This window comes from Colossoma macropomum, unplaced genomic scaffold (genome assembly GCF_904425465.1).
Source record: "Colossoma macropomum unplaced genomic scaffold, Colossoma_macropomum, whole genome shotgun sequence".
Classification (NCBI taxonomy): Eukaryota; Metazoa; Chordata; class Actinopteri; order Characiformes; family Serrasalmidae; genus Colossoma; species Colossoma macropomum.
Window position 1 is genome coordinate 2,229,550 of NW_023494807.1, and position 16,143 is coordinate 2,245,692.

The 16,143-nt window shown below is 39.1% G+C and overlaps 1 protein-coding gene across 1 annotated transcript in view; it reads right to left on the reverse strand.

Moving 5' to 3' along the window:
- The window catches only part of dlgap1a (discs, large (Drosophila) homolog-associated protein 1a), a 203,941-nt gene that overhangs the window by 129,742 nt on the left and 58,056 nt on the right, over positions 1-16,143 (reverse strand). The window contains exon 2 of the mRNA XM_036556772.1: positions 2,502-2,568. The gene's annotated coding sequence lies outside the window, so the exon portion shown is untranslated. The remainder of the gene's footprint in view (positions 1-2,501; positions 2,569-16,143) is intronic.

Sequence of the window (16,143 nt, forward strand, 5' to 3'; positions counted from 1 at the left end):
TTCACTTTTCAGTAAAAATGGTGAAACTGGACATTGAGTTACTTAGTTTTAAGGTGATATTTTTGAGGATTAGGTTTAAAATAATTCACTTGCATAAGGAAGGGGAACAGGGACAGGGGAAGTGGGGGGGCTGAATGTACGGCAACACCCCCAGATTTCAGGATAGTTTAACTGCAACTGCGAAAAATAAAAAAAAATCTCAACTTTAATATGATTTAAATGTAGCAAAGACTTTTGTGTGCTTGTTTTAGGACGGGGTATTTTATGTTTTCTTCACACATTTCAAATCTACAATAGCCGTGCACTGTTTAAGGTAACGTTACATTTTCATTAAAGCGAGCCAAACTGCTACACGCAGTTCGAGGTACAAAGAGGGAGCGTGTGTGCAGAGCTGTTAGCCAGTTCTGAGCCTCAAAGCACTGAAAATATTTTTTATGCCTTCCGCTTGATGTGCGTTCGAGCGTTGAATCTCAGCATGTGACTGTGAGCGTGACACAATCGCCACACATCTGATTCTGGATTTGTTGCCTCTTAACTCACTTGCATAAAGTTTATCCAGAAGGAGAGAGAGCAGAGAAATCAGTGGTTTAATGTGTATATTCTTGCCACATTATGGCACATTATGGCACCTTCGGTTGTATGTAAATCAAAAAAATTCAAATGAAAAAGGGGCAAATCATTTTGCATGACATCACCACTGACATCATGCATACGCTGCTTAAAATATCAGCACCCCCAACTTAAAATACCTTCCTGCCTCCCCAAAAGGGAACATCCAAGGAAAATATGTGAAAAACAAACATTTCAAAAAATTCCAAAGCTCAAAGTGTTTAATGAAGGATATAGAAAAAGGGATTTCTAAAAACCATGCAAGAGCTGGTAGACCACCCAAACGGTTACCATCAGATAAGGTTAAAAACTGAAAGAAGGTCTCCAGCAAAGAATACAAGCTGTAATAAAGGTAGAGAGTGGACACAGATAAGATATCAAACCTGTGATATAACGTATAAAATTATGCAGTGACCAAAACTGGTCAGTTAATCCCAACTATGTTTCATCTTAGACTGTTCAAAGTAGCCACTCTTTGCCTTGATGCAGCTCAACAGGAACCACTTAAGATGCTTTTCCAGATTTGAAAAAGTAAATTTTTGCACTGAAGTACTTATAGTTACTGAATAATAAGTCTTAGTATGTAATGAGCCTGGATTTTAAGGGGTTAATATTATGCAAAATGACATTTACTCAGTGTGACCAAACTTTTGACTGGGGCTGAAATGAAGACAGCTGATAATGTATGTAAGCTTTGAACAGTTTGGTGTTTTCCTGCATCACTGCATTGACAGATTGTGTATAACGAATGAGTGGTGTGTGTCTATGTGCATGTGTGTGTTTGTGTGTGTGATGTACTTCGCAGTATAAGAGCTAGCTCACACACATACAGCAAATGGAACATGACTGGTCACTTTAGTCACGCATAAACATTACAGGCAGGATCATATGGAAGATAAATCCCAAACACACAGGACAGCAGAATCAGCTCAGTCTGGAGAGATTATTATAAAGCTTGACTGATATGAAAATGTGACAGACACTGATACTGATTTTAAGGAGCTAAAATTTGAGATAATCGCTAATATCAGCTGATATAATTCAAAAATGGTTAAACAAAAAATAAAAAAGAGTCTCTATTAGTTTTATATAAGGACTGCTTTACTGATGTTATGCTCATTAAGGTTCATTTTGAATGCATTGTGTTATTTTGATAATACAGTTAAATTGAACCCCTTAAATTGTCCAAAGTTGTACTACACACTTCTATAACCTAAGAAAAACTCAGCCAGTCCATGTAGTTACTGAATAATAAGATGTGGTATGTATTTTACATGGTCTGGGATTTTAAGGGGTTGATGCACATTCAAGCATGCACGTAATCTCACTCACAGTGCCGTTTTCTGCTCTAATCTTGACCTTACCTACCTTCCTTCCATTCTACGCATCAATCTACCTACTTATTCACCTATAACCATAGGTCTATTGCTATTTTAGCCATACAGTCTTATGCAATGCAAATTCTCTACAGGGAACAAACTTAAACATGACATGTTTAGCACACATTGGAGTTTAACATATTTAAAATAAATAAATAAATAAATAAAATATAAAATGTGCCCTAACTTTTGCTAATTTCACGCTTTTATTTCTTTCCCAAAATGTTAACTTCACCAAACAATAATTGTGTGCTACAATGTGTAGCAGTGTGTTCTCTGTAGAGATTTTCAACACAGCATGTCATTTCAGCAGGGGTGCACAAACTTTTGCATATGATTGCAATACTGTTCATTACTATATTAAACAAGACGCTAAATATTTTTGCTTTACCAGGGTTTTTTTTTTTGCCTACAGCCATAAATCTGCAGGACCTCGATATCACTCGATATTATCATCCAATCAATATATCGTTCAGACCCTAAAATGAATGAAAAACATGCAGTCATACTGACTCTCAGCAGTTCCTCATTTTAGGCTGGGCACAGGAATTCCTCTGTTCAAACTCCACCTGGATTGACCCTAGAAAGAGGGCGGGGTGGGGGGGTTAAGCAGAGAGAGAAACACAGACAAGTTATTACATTTTGCAAGCACACCAAAATAGGCCTGATACCTAATCTGAGTGAGGAATAATTGATAGAGGGAGAGAGTGCAGAGAGAGAGAGAGAGAGAGAGAGAGAGAGAGAGAGAGAGAGAGAGAGAGAGAGATAAAAGCAGCATGTATTACTATGGATATACTTTGCTGTTAGGCATAATGGAGAACTTTGTCCAAAATAAATAAATACAACAAAATAAAGAAGTTAGTATTGCTAACAACTAGAATTAATGTCGGTCAGCAAACACACGCTAAACGGCAATAATTATATATGTTGTTCTATGATCAAAACATTAAAAAAAAATGTTTTTTTTTATGTTAGCAATACTTACTAGTGCATTCTTTATAAATATAGCAAAATTAAGCACTATAAATCCACAAAACAGAAAATACAATGTTTAATATGGATATACGGCTGCTACCAGTTCCCCTTATTAGTGCTACCATATCATACTTCTGTCCTAATAATAAACACAGCATTTTAGACCAAAATGATCCCAAAAAGAGAAGAACAGCACCCAAGACTTCAGGTCCTGTGCTGATAGATGCTGGATGCACTAAGAAGTTCCACCGTGGTTCTACAAGCAACTCAAGTCTTGCAGAAGTTGTTGAACCTGACATTTTTTATGCTCAGGTCGCTTCTTAGTAGATACTTTTGCACCTACTTGAGTCGATATTTCATTACAGTCACAACACTTTTAAGGCTGCTCTGCCTACCTCTGTTCACCGCAACGCTGCTCCCAGCTCATCACTGCCTATTGTAATTCAGAGGAAACCCTGCTCAATCTCTACGCAGACGGATATCAAATCAGCATTCACATTTAAGGCCTGCATTTGCATATCAATCTCCCAATCAGTGTCAACTCGCGAGGATTTGATTACCTCAGCACCAGCGGTTATACTGCAGGCGAGCATCACCGGCTTTGATTGTCAGATGCCGCCTCTGACGTAACGGAAGCGGCTGAGGCAGTGGTTCCCTACGCTCTCTGGATCATTTCAGTGTTTTCCCTTCTCCAACCCAACCAATTCAACTCAGAAAGGACACGATAATTAGCCGATTAGTTGGTTCGTGTGTGTTAGAGTGCAAACGTTCAAGGCAAGGATACCACTGTCGTGTTTCTCCTACCATTTAAAAAGGCCCGGCCTGGATGAGACGATAGAACTGGAAAGTTGCTTCGTAGCATTCAGTTTTTGTGTGCTATGCATTCATTCATATCATTTTTTGGACAAAGTAAAACACGGTCCAGCTCTAGTCTTCTTACTTCCAGGCAAAGCAGGATTGAATCACAAAATTTCACGATCTGTAGAAAACAAATGGGTAGATTTACTAACGCTGCACCACTGCAAACTCCATGTACTAAGAGGTTACGCTTAAAATCATATAGTTCTCAATCGATCTCTGTGCGTTTAGTGAAATCAAACAGGGATTTTTACAATTTCACATAGTTTCCAAATGCACTCGGCACTGAACTCATGTTCAGTTCATCCATCCAGCCGAAAAAGAATGTTTCAAAAGAGAAAGTAAAAATTAATTACTTAATTTCCTCAAATTTCCGACAATTTACAATCTTATGTTCTCTACTGATGTTAAACTAATCACATACTTTATCAAAGAGCAATAATTCTTCTTTCAAGCTGACAATCAAAGTCAAGATATTGAGAAAACGAGTCATTATTTCAAACTTTGAACCTGTAACAAAGGATTAAAAACCTTTTTTGGAAACAGACTTTCATACAAAAAGCAATAGAGCCAAACACATGGTTATATATTGTGCTGATCCAATGTTAATTACCATGTTGGGTTCATTTGCATGGAAGTTCTAAATAGGTAACCTGCTAAAGTGTCAGTAGGCTGTTTAAAAAAAAGTAATGCCTCTCTTAGTAAATCTGCCCCAAAGTTTTCTCTGCAAATTGAAGTTAGTTTGGGGTGGTTTTATTGAAATACAGTGTTCAATAAATAATAATAAAAGGACGTGAAACTCAGCACGGCGTTTCATCGTTTTATCACCAAGTAAAATCAGCAAAAGCCTTTCTGGATGTGTGCAGACTTAAACAATCAACTTCACCACCAAATATATCAACAAAACAGTGGTTCCACCTTTAAGAAAGGTTAAGGATATTGCTATTCTGTCGCATCCTCTACTGAGAACAAACTAAAATATGCTAAATTGAATGCACAATTTCTATTTAACTGCCGAGTTTAACTTATTATTCTGAAAATAATTTTGCACAGGTCATATTTTATGTTTTATTTATTTCCAATATGTTCATTTCAGCAAAAAAAAACTATTTCTGCATTAAAATGTGCAGAAACTTTCCCACATGACTGCAGCTCCACCTTGCTGGTATACAGTCAGACACTGTAGCTGTGCTGGATACACTCAAACCAGTGCCACCCACACTACTGTGCTAGTGCTGAGAATGGTCCACCATCAGAATGAAAGGCAGATCTGTGGTCAGAAACTGACCAATGATTAATGGTGTACAGTCTGACTGATAAATTGTGCAGCAAGAGATTGGCTACAGTCTGCAGTTTTACACTTATATACTGGACCTATAAGGTAGGTGGACCTCAACAAGTGTCCAGTGAGTGGAAGTATATGGTAGGTGTTTCTAATAAAGTGGCCAGTAAAATGTCCTTCAGTAACACTCTAACATAATATGACTGAACAGCTCTGCTCTCAACAGAATAACGTGGATTTCCCACACACTCCAAACACTGTTTAAACGAGAATGAACCCATCTGGCTCTGTGCAGGTAATTAAACATGCTGCTTCAGTTGCAGAAGCCTCTACTGACCTGACATTAAGAGCTCTGTGCATGTGTGTGTGTGTGTGTGTGTGTGTGTGTGTGTGTGTACTTTGCTGCCATCAAGTGATTACAGAGATATCAGGTTTTAAAGGAACAACAACAAAAAGACAAACAAAAACACAAAACAACAACAAAAAAAAATGCCCTAGGCCCAAACAAAACAATAACCTACAAGCAACCTTAATATAAACTGACCAGCTACTTCATTAATTCCACCACTTTGTCCATTTTATCAGCTCCACTTAATAAATAGGAGCACTCTGTAGTTCTACAATTACAGACTGTAGTCCATCTGTTTCTCTGCATACTTTGTTAGCCCCCTTTTACCCTGTTCTTCAGTGGTCAGGACCCCCATGGACCCTCACAGAGCAGGTACTGTTTGGGTGGTGGATCATTCTCAGCACTGCAGTAACACTGATGTGGTGGTGGTGTGTTAGTGTGTGTTGCGCTGGAGTTTTTAAACCTCAGTGTCACTGCTGGACTGAGAATTAAAATTATCCAGACAACAGCGTCCTGTGGGCAGCGTCCTGTGACCTGTGAAGGACTAGAGGATGACCAACACAAACTGTGCAGTACAATAAATTACACTGAAGCCTCCAACATTCATTTACCAAATTGTAATTTGTCCACTCTTTAAACTAATGAGTTACAGCTGTGTCATCTCAACTAAGGCTTTTAATGGCCAAATTTTTTTTTTTTTTGACAGAAAATTAAATAAATAAAAGAGTGGTCTCTGACTATTAGACAATATTGTAAATCACTGCTACCTAAAAATACAAAACCCCCAAAAAAACAACAAATATCTCAGTTAATTATTTATATTTTACTACAGTCATTTGGACACAGCACAGCTGGCCCCTTAGATTGAGTGTGTTTACATGCACTTAATAATCTGGTAACTGCAGAAAATCAGATTTTGTCAGTAATCTGATTAACGTGTTTACATGCACTTAAGTAATTAGATAATGGGAAAACTCAAAGTCTACATGAGTCAGACAGTAATTGGATTTCTGCTTTGCAACCAGCCAATAAACTCACAGAAGACGACGTGACCAAAACCTCATTCTGCAGCTTTTTTTTTAAACATTGCATTACTTTACCTGAAACTATGAACATACATAACGTACAACATACAGTGTTTTGCTGCGTCTCGCGGCAACGCTGCTTGCTGTGTCTAGTACCGCCGTCTGTTTCGCACATGCTCAGACCGAGAAATCCGAAAGAAATCAGAGTAAGGGTTTATATGCACTGAGAAATCTGACTACTGAGCTAAAATCCAGCTCTCTTTATCAGATTTCTTAATCGGATTTCTAGACCTTACTCTCATCTAGGCAATGACCATTTGAATAATCAGATAACAGCAGATATCCGGATTATTAAGTGCATGTAAACACACTCATTGAGTGAAGATTTCAGGATGAATGGACCAATAGAAATCCAAAATGACCAAAATGACTTGGACTTCAACCTCTTCACTTTAACTTATATTAAAAGTATAAAAAAACAAGTGTTTGATGTAGAATGTAACACACACACACACACACACACACACACACACACACACACACACACACACACATAAATATATATATATATAATACACTACCCAGCAAGAAAGATTTGGTTTTCCATGATATACTCCTTTTAACATACAATAAGAAACACCCCTGCATGATGATACTGGTGGGAATCATCCTCTCGACAGGTTGCTTATGAAGCTTAAGCTAATTCAACTGTTCAAGATTTGCATCCCCCTGTTCTACTACCTGGAGTGTGTACGTGGAAGAGATTGATGGAGATAATTCATGCTTGTACATTTGTTACCTGATTGGTGTTCGCGGGTGCAGAGTGAAACACATTAAAGCAGTGAACGGCAGCGGAGGAGGAAGCTGCTGGAGCACGAGTGCGAAGCGTTTCTGATGTATGGCAGTGCCTCGGGCCACTCAGAAAATGACTGCCCCGTGATAACGCAATATGTTCCCTTCTGAAGCACAGACTGCCTTTCTCCACATTACGGAGTCATCCACATTTTGATGTTCTATTAGGGGGAACGTGGACATGGTGTGCTTTTAGAACTGACCAACAACTGTAGATCTAAGCCAATTACAGAGTTCAGATCAAACTGTCTGAATCTGGCTTGTGATGTACCACAGTGAGGAACAGGGTACCCTTTATAATTAGGGTCCAACATCCTCCCTTTGTAGTTACTGGAACAGCACTAACATTGACCAAGAACATTGGTTACTCATCAGTAACTCATCAGTAACTAACCAGTGACTCATCAGGCCTGGTTAGGTAAGTCAACAACTGTCTGTAACAAAGAGAAAAACTGCTTAGACCCAGAGTTCCTAATATGGGCATGACACCAACTTCAGAAAGACACACAACTTCAGGTGTCTATTGAAGCTGCTCATTTATTCAACCCATTACACTACCCAGGGCCCAGCAGGGGGCCCAAAGCTTTATTACACACTTCTATAACTTAAGAATAGCTCAGCCAGTTTGCATTGTAGTTGCATTCCTAGCTGTAGTCCTTGTAGTTACAGTAACAAGCCTCAGTATGTAATAAGCCTGGATTTTAAGGGGTTACACAGTCATAGTAGTTTGTTTTTGTAGCCATCGATAATTAACCTCTTATGCTCATGGGTATATTTCGGTTTTTCCATCTGAATTTACATGCCCAAATCAAAAGGCAAACTATTCAGTAACTGCATGAAATAAATGTATGTAAAAGCCCCTCTAATTAACAGAAAATGTGTTTTATGAACATAAACATATTGCGATATGCTTACAATTTACTGCTGAAAGCGAAAAATCTTAAGACGCTCTTTGCATATTTTATAACAATAATTTTTACAGAGCAGATCACTGAAGAGACGCCATCTGAGATCCAGTTTATAGCTCAGATTCATGGAAAAATGGGTCGACTTTCAGTAAAAAAAAGAGTTCAGCTTCTTCTATTATAAAGTTTTAAAATTACATTATCGTCTATTTGTCTGGAAAGAAGACAGTTACAGCTCTCATATGACCCCCACCTTTTGAATGTAGCTTATGAAATATGAAGGTTATGAAGTAAAGAATATGACGAAGTGCGTTTTGGAACCACCGGTGGTTCTAAGGAGTTCAAATACAGTGTTTGTATTGTATTAAAGGTATATTATTCCAGGGATAATGATCTAGCAACATGGCCTACTTGAAGAAATCACATTCACTGCACTGTAGTTTAGCTGTAGGAGTTTGTAACTGCAGGCGTAGTTGAATTCTTAATGGGACAAAACTGACTCCTATGTCGTCGCTGCCCAAAAAAACTGGTAACTTTACAGGAGAGGCCAAAATGTTCTTTACTTTAAAAGTCAGTTAGTGTAACATGATTTTATCCTAAGCAATTCTGAAACATTTCTATTGGTCCACATCATCAGATTTTTACACAATGTAAAGGACAGCTGCTGAGCTCAAATTACGTAAAAAAATATAATATGCAGAAAATGGAGATTCCATTTTTTTGACAGCAACCAGTACGGTAACAGTCCTGTGCTTTTAGTAATAGAGGTGTACTAGGGGTGGCGCACTATGATGCATAATATCAAGCAAATGTGATATTCTGCCCGGAATGGCAGTAACACTGGGGCTAAACTTTGCATATTGTGTTCAAGCAATCGTCTGTTTTGGATATTTCAATTTCAAGGATGACTGTGCATGACCTGTAGGTGGGTGAAAATGTTTTTGACAAACAGTTTTTCTTCATTCTTTGTATTATTTTTCCACTCAGCTGGAAACTGGATGTGTGTGTGTGTTTGTGGCAGCAGCTGCCAGGGTTCAGTGTGTGAAGTGGAGTCAGATGCTGCTAACACGCCTCACTTTTCATGCTGCAAAGCCACTGGCATCAGTGCAACCTCTACACAGGGAGTGATTTGCGGCTGTGTTGTCACAGGGGCTAATTTGTTAGTCAAGGTTCATTTGAGTGGTTTTACTGTTTGAAAACAGGCCCAGTCGGTGATGGGGAAGGGCCTGAAGGTGACCTGCGGACAAGGTGGAGGGAATCAACAGCATGTCCCATAAATCAAACAAAGAGTGGCCAGTAAAGTTTTCAGATAAACAGAAAAACACTATGATTTCCATGCCGTACTGAACCCCAGTGATTAGCTGATTAATTTGATTAGATAGGCGACTAGATGCTTGTGGAAAAGAGTTGACAGGTTTACTTAAAAAAACAAGAGCACCCTATAAAGCTCTATAATGCTCAGGATATCAACGTGGTCATTCTGACAGACTGCAATACACTACAGGAAGTATAGGGGGCGATATGTCTTCTGGATTACTCTAGCAAAATAAGACAATTTGCAGTCTTTACATGAAGAATGACCCTTCTATTCTTCCGTTGCGCTTGTCGCACAGAAGAAACTTTAAATGAGTCTCCCGTTGTCCGAGGCAAAGAGGGAGGAAACGTAGAACACATAATGGTTCAATTAGTGGATTATTTAAACAACATAATAATCCTTAGTTGTAGCTCTAAAACTCAAAACAGTTCAGATTTGCTTGTTCTAAAAAAAAACAAAACAATGTGTTGCCTTGTTTACTCGACAAGGATCAGGTCCTTTCGCAGGACAAATCTGACCGTAATCTGCAGCCACCTTTTGATACAGAGTCAGCTCACACAGCTCCTCGGGCAAAAGAGTTATCTGAGGAGAGATTATCGGATGACAAAAAACCAAACCCTGTGTGGCCTCAGGTCTATTGTGGGTCTGACCAGGCCTATCCACAACTACTAGGCACCAATAGCATTACCAACCCACACAAAACTGTACTGACATGTGCAGAAACAGTAAAACATTTGCTGATTTGGCTGAAATTAACAAAGGAATCAACACCAAATGTCCAAAATGTACAATGTGGTGGCTAGAGGTAGGTGGCATCCCCTCGCATCGCCCCTCAAAGCAAGTCTATCCCTATGGAACCAGTCCTAATTCAGCTAGCCCAGCTAATACTCAACAATGTCTCTGATTTCTTGTATCACATTTCATCATTACACAACATGCAATATTTTACGTAACAGTTTCTTGTTCTGTAAATCAGACGACAGAAATAGTTTATTAGCGAAATCCAAAGCACAGGTTTTATTTTAGCACCTGCTCAGCTGAGAGAAAGTGAGATAGTGCGAGAGAGAGGGGGAGCTTGCACATAGGTGTGAAACTGAAAATGAGAGAGAGAGAGAGAGAGAGAGAGAGAGAGAGAGTAGTGGATGTGTAGTGTGTATGAGTGGGCTACAGAAAGGTGTGAGAACAGATAGTCCAGTGGCTCTCCCGTGGGAAGTGGCCTGTGATTTCAGGATCAATAGGCTTCTCAGCTGGATGACTAAAACGACAAACGAGAGGAAAACGGGCCGGACCTGTGGGGAGAAGCCCCCGGAGCATCTGGAGTCAGAGGAAAAAAGAAAGAGAGCAGAGGAGAGGTGGGCTCCAGCTCTACCAGAACCCAGTAGCACAGGTTACACCAGCTTTCATGCAACTAGACTGACTAGCCTCATTTCTACACTCCTTGGCCATTTTTTGGTACCCCTATTACGCTAATATCACTACAGTGCTAAAAACGGTCCCTCACCTAAATAATGTCTCGTCAATGGTGGTCCTGTGGTTGTTTTCCATTACAAATGACTTAATATTTCTCTCAAATTGCAACAGGTTTACTTACTAGTTCCTGCACAAAAAATCTTAATTTTACTACTCATTACTTTACTTTAGAAGTTCCTCTCAAAAACACATCTGTACAAGGGGAAAACCCAAGAACTCTTTCAGTAATTTATTCAGAAAGAAACCACAGTCAACATTATTTAAAAGGCCTGTCACTGTCCTTGTCTTCGCTCTGAACAAGACGCAGCGAGTTGTGCTTGATCAAAATTATGAATGACTAATGCTGTTGGGAAAACTCAGGAACCAGCCAGCAGATTCAGTTCAAAAACAGCTGCATCGAAATAAAGCCTTTATGAATAAAATGTTAAAGCTTACAGAGCAGTTCCTGGATGAAAACTGAGTCTGGCCTGTTTAGGTGAGTTTGCATCTCATCAACTGTCTATAAGCAGGATTAGATTCTTTCACAGACTGTGGTCAGCAGTAGCTTGTTAATATAGCCATAACACATAACATGAAAACCACCACCTTGTTTCTACACTGAGAACAGTCCACCAACCAAATATCCAGCCAACACTGTGACCACTGATGAAGGACTAAAAGATGACCAACACAAATTGTGCAGCAACAGATGAGCTGTCGTCTCTGACTTTACATTTACACGGTGAACCAACAAGGTAGGAGTGTCTAATGGAGTGGACAGTGAGTGAACACAGTGTTTAAAAACTCCAGCAGCACTGCTGTGTCTGATCCACTCGTACCAGCACAACACACTACCACACCACCACCAAGTCAGTGTTACTGCAGTGCTGAGAACGATCCACCACCCAAATAGTACCTGCTCTGTGGTGGTCCTGTAGGTGTTCAACCATTGAACCATAGGGTGAAAGGGGACTAACAGTCAGATGGACTACAGTCTGTAATTGTAGAACTACAAAGTACACCTGTATGGTCAGTGGAGCTGATAAAATGGACAGTGAGCGTAGAAACAAGGAGGCGGTTTAATGTTACAGCCAACTGGTGAGTGAATATATATGTATATACACACAAAATGTATATTTTAAATGCATCTAAGTACTAACGTTCTCTCAGTGACATGAGTAACGTAAATAATGCACCACTTATGAAGCTGCATGCATTTCAACTGTCATCACAAAGAACTATGAAAGCAAACAGCCAAACAACTATCCTATTTACTAGCCTGTAAAAACTAGCGTCGCTAGGCTTCGGGCTAAAAGAACAATGGGGACTGAGATATTGAGTACTTTAAAAGTAATAGATTACATTTATATAAAGCAACTTTATTGCACATCACATATTCCTCCCTATCGTGCGGCCCTACCGCACATCTACAAAAGTGCTGCAGCGTCTTAAAGGGTCATTACATGGCAAAAAAAATTGGTCTTGACTTTGCATTTATCTGGGCGCCACTCAGGCCTCAGTGAATCACAGAGCTCCCCAAAACTGTCAGTATCCAACCAGAGACAGGAAAACAGACCGTTCTAAAAAAAATACCCAGCCATTTCGGACCCATCAAACAAATGAATGACTGTTATTGCGGATCAACGCTCAGCTTGTGTAATGGCGAGACTATAAAAAAGGTCCCATGAATAGCTACTGTCTCTGAATGAGCTCTCGTCTCCAGCAGTTTGAGATGAGTAAGAGCAGAGCCGCTCTCTCTGTGTCTCTCTCTCTCTCTCTCTCTCTCTCTCTCTCTGTCTGTCTGCTCTCTCTCTCTCTCTCTCTCTCTCTCTCTCTCTCTCTCTCTCTCTCTCGCTCACACTCACACACTCACACACAGAGCTCTGTGCGCTGCTCTACCACTGAGGAATGGCAGAGAGTGGGCGGGCAGACTGGCACCTTGCTGACGCCAGTCTCCGGGCACACACACACACACACGTTTGTTTTTATACCTTGTTAAGACATGCCATATATATTATATACAAAGTAAGTACCTATAATGTAACGTTTCACACACACACACACACACACACGCACACACATATATATATATATATATATATATATATATATATATATATATATATATATAGATAGATAGATAGATAGATAGATAGATATAGATAAATAGATAGATATAGATAGATAGATATAGATATATATAGATATATGTTGGTGAGTGTGTGTGCCATATCTATTATGTACTTTTGTTTTTTTTTACTGAAACTTAATTAAAACACAACTAGATAATCAAAACAAAACAAAAACATCACTAATTAATGCTTATTTACATAGCCATAGCAAGATGCATTAAAACTAAACTGCGGATTCTGCTCAATCTGGCAACCATGAACAGGTTGCTGGCAGAGAGTGGAACTACTATCTTTTTAACCAGCATCTTAAAAATGAAAACTATTTTTTTGTCAACTCGTCAGTCAATCGGGGCATGAAAAAGGTTTTAGTCTAAATAATATTTCACCACTCTGGACAGCCAGCTAGCCTTCACACTCTCCTTATTCTCCATAATAAATGTAAATGTGGCTAGCCAGCTATCGATCTTGAGCAGGAGAAAACTTTTTTGGACTGGAGTTAAGACCGACACCATAGCCTTGAGTTCAGCCTCGCAAGCTGAGGCAAATCGCAATCTCCAAAGAGTCCGGCATGTGGAACTGACCACTCTATTCTACTGGTGACAAGCTAGTACTTTCCTATGCAAGTGCATGGGTTCATATAAGTGGTAAACATGTTGGTCATTTAATTTGGTTGGTTATAAATGTTGCTTATTCAAATTTATCTAATGTAATAGGCCTTTTTATAAATTTTATATATGTGAATATCTATAATGTAGTATAGGTTCCGTATGTATTACACACAAGTATGCAATAATAAATTGTCCCATATGTATTAAATACATTTTTATGCAAATGTTTGGGTACTCCTGGTCAAATTACATATTTTGCTGTACATTAATAATACATTCATAAATTCATATGTATTTTATAGATGTAAGCGCCTACGTAAATAAAAGTAAATACAATAAAAATAAGTAGTAAATAAAAATAAAGACCCACACGCAGGGCTGGATCACCGCCAGCATGTCCTCTGCCCAGCTGTAATAGAAATAGAGCTTTTCTCAGTTATGACCTGGTGAAGCTCTGGGTTGCTGTGACAACCAGTGAGGAATAAATGGCAATGTTCACTGCAGTCTGTACATAATTGGACAGCGACACACTGTTGGTTTGACCCCGTACTCCAGCACATTGGATTTGTAATGAAACAATGACTGTGAAGATAAAATGCAGAATGTCACTTTTAGAGGTTATGTAAATACATATCCAGTAAACCGTGTATGAATTTACACAGCCCATTCATTTTAAGGGACTAAAAGTAATTAAAGTTGTTTCTAGACCAATGTTTTGTCTAATAGCATCATTAGTTCATGCGCAAGAGAGCTAATGAAGGTCTAGAGATGATTCTAGACGTGGCGTTTGCATCTGGAGTCAGGGGTCTTTGTCTCTGAGCTAAAGAAACGTCAACGGGCAGTAATACAGGCCATCATGAGCCAAACTTTCAGAACAAATCAGTTAGAGACAAAACAACAAAGGGTTTGTTACTGTCTAAATATTCAACCAGAGCTTTCAATTCATTTGCCTCTGGATCAGACACAGCGGTGTTGCTAGGGTACCCCCAAATACCTTGTAGCTTCGCCTTGCTGGTGCACAGTTAGAGACAGTTGCAAACAGGTCACACATTCTGGATATATGAAGGAAAATGCCTGAAACCATATTAAACATACATTACATAAGAACATGGCTTTGTATTATGACCAGCTCAGGAGACTGCTAATAGGCTAAAAGGCTTTAGGTTTAAATATCCACTTAATTATATTAACTGAATGTCTGTAAAGCTGCAGCATACATGATAAAAAACATATGCTTGGGGTTTCCCAGAATCTGACATGCCATCATCTATAGCAGAGCAACTTTGCTATAACATTAGAAAAAACCCACTTTTTATATAAAGGATGTGAACATGGCTTTGGATTTTGGAAATCACTAATTTATATCCCTTGGCACAGCAGTCTGAAGCAGTTCTGCAGGAGGAGAGCTATTAGTACCCAAGCTCCTGTTTGCATAATTCATTCTAAGAGAAAAAACAGCTGTGAACCCACATCAGCAGGAGCTCATGAATGCATAAACTTAAAGCAACAACTTTCAAAAATCAGTTACTCAGTATTATATTATTAGTGATTGTACATTGCTATGCAATAGTTGTTTGTGTTACTATTGTTATTCGATATATATATTATTCTTATTATCATGCTTCTGTCTGATTTTGTCTGCTAGCTCATTGTACAGTTTTCAAGATATCAACTCCTCAGTGTTCAGTCTGATCAGGAAGGCTTTGCAGTTTTTCCATTGGATGCACAGTTTCTATGTAGAAAACGTTTAAAGTCTGTTTTTTCACCCTAGAAATGAATAACAGAACTTTGTAGTCAAATGTTTGGGCACGCTCCACCAACAACTTAGCAACCAAATGGGATACCACAGTGACCACCTGGTAACACACTGGCTACCAAGTGGAACACCATACTAACCACTAGAAATGCTAAAGCAACACCCCAGCAACTGCTTAGCAGCTAAGCAATATTCTAGCAACCACCCAAGATACCACAGCAACTGTCTAGCAACACCTTAGCAACTGTCTGCATTACAGCAACCAGGGGAGCTGCTTAAGCTGTGCAGTCATTCCTTAGGAAATGCACTTTTGTAGTTTAATAAGTGATTTTCACAAAAAAAACAAACAAACAAACAAACAAAAAAAAACCCAATAATTTCATTTTAAAGGAACATATAAGGTGGCCATACCTAATAAACTGGCAACTCTGCAAGCAAAACAGGTACACATCATCTTTTACAGACCATGCACACACACACACACCTACAAAAACCCACCTCATCACATCTAAAGACATAATGTGCCCCTTAGCCCCTATAATGATGCAGCTGCATTAACCCCCAAAGCCTGGAGCTATACCCCAGCAGGGTGCTTCACCTGACCCCATAACTCACATTCTCTCTGGCTGCAGTGTAAATGAGTCATTCC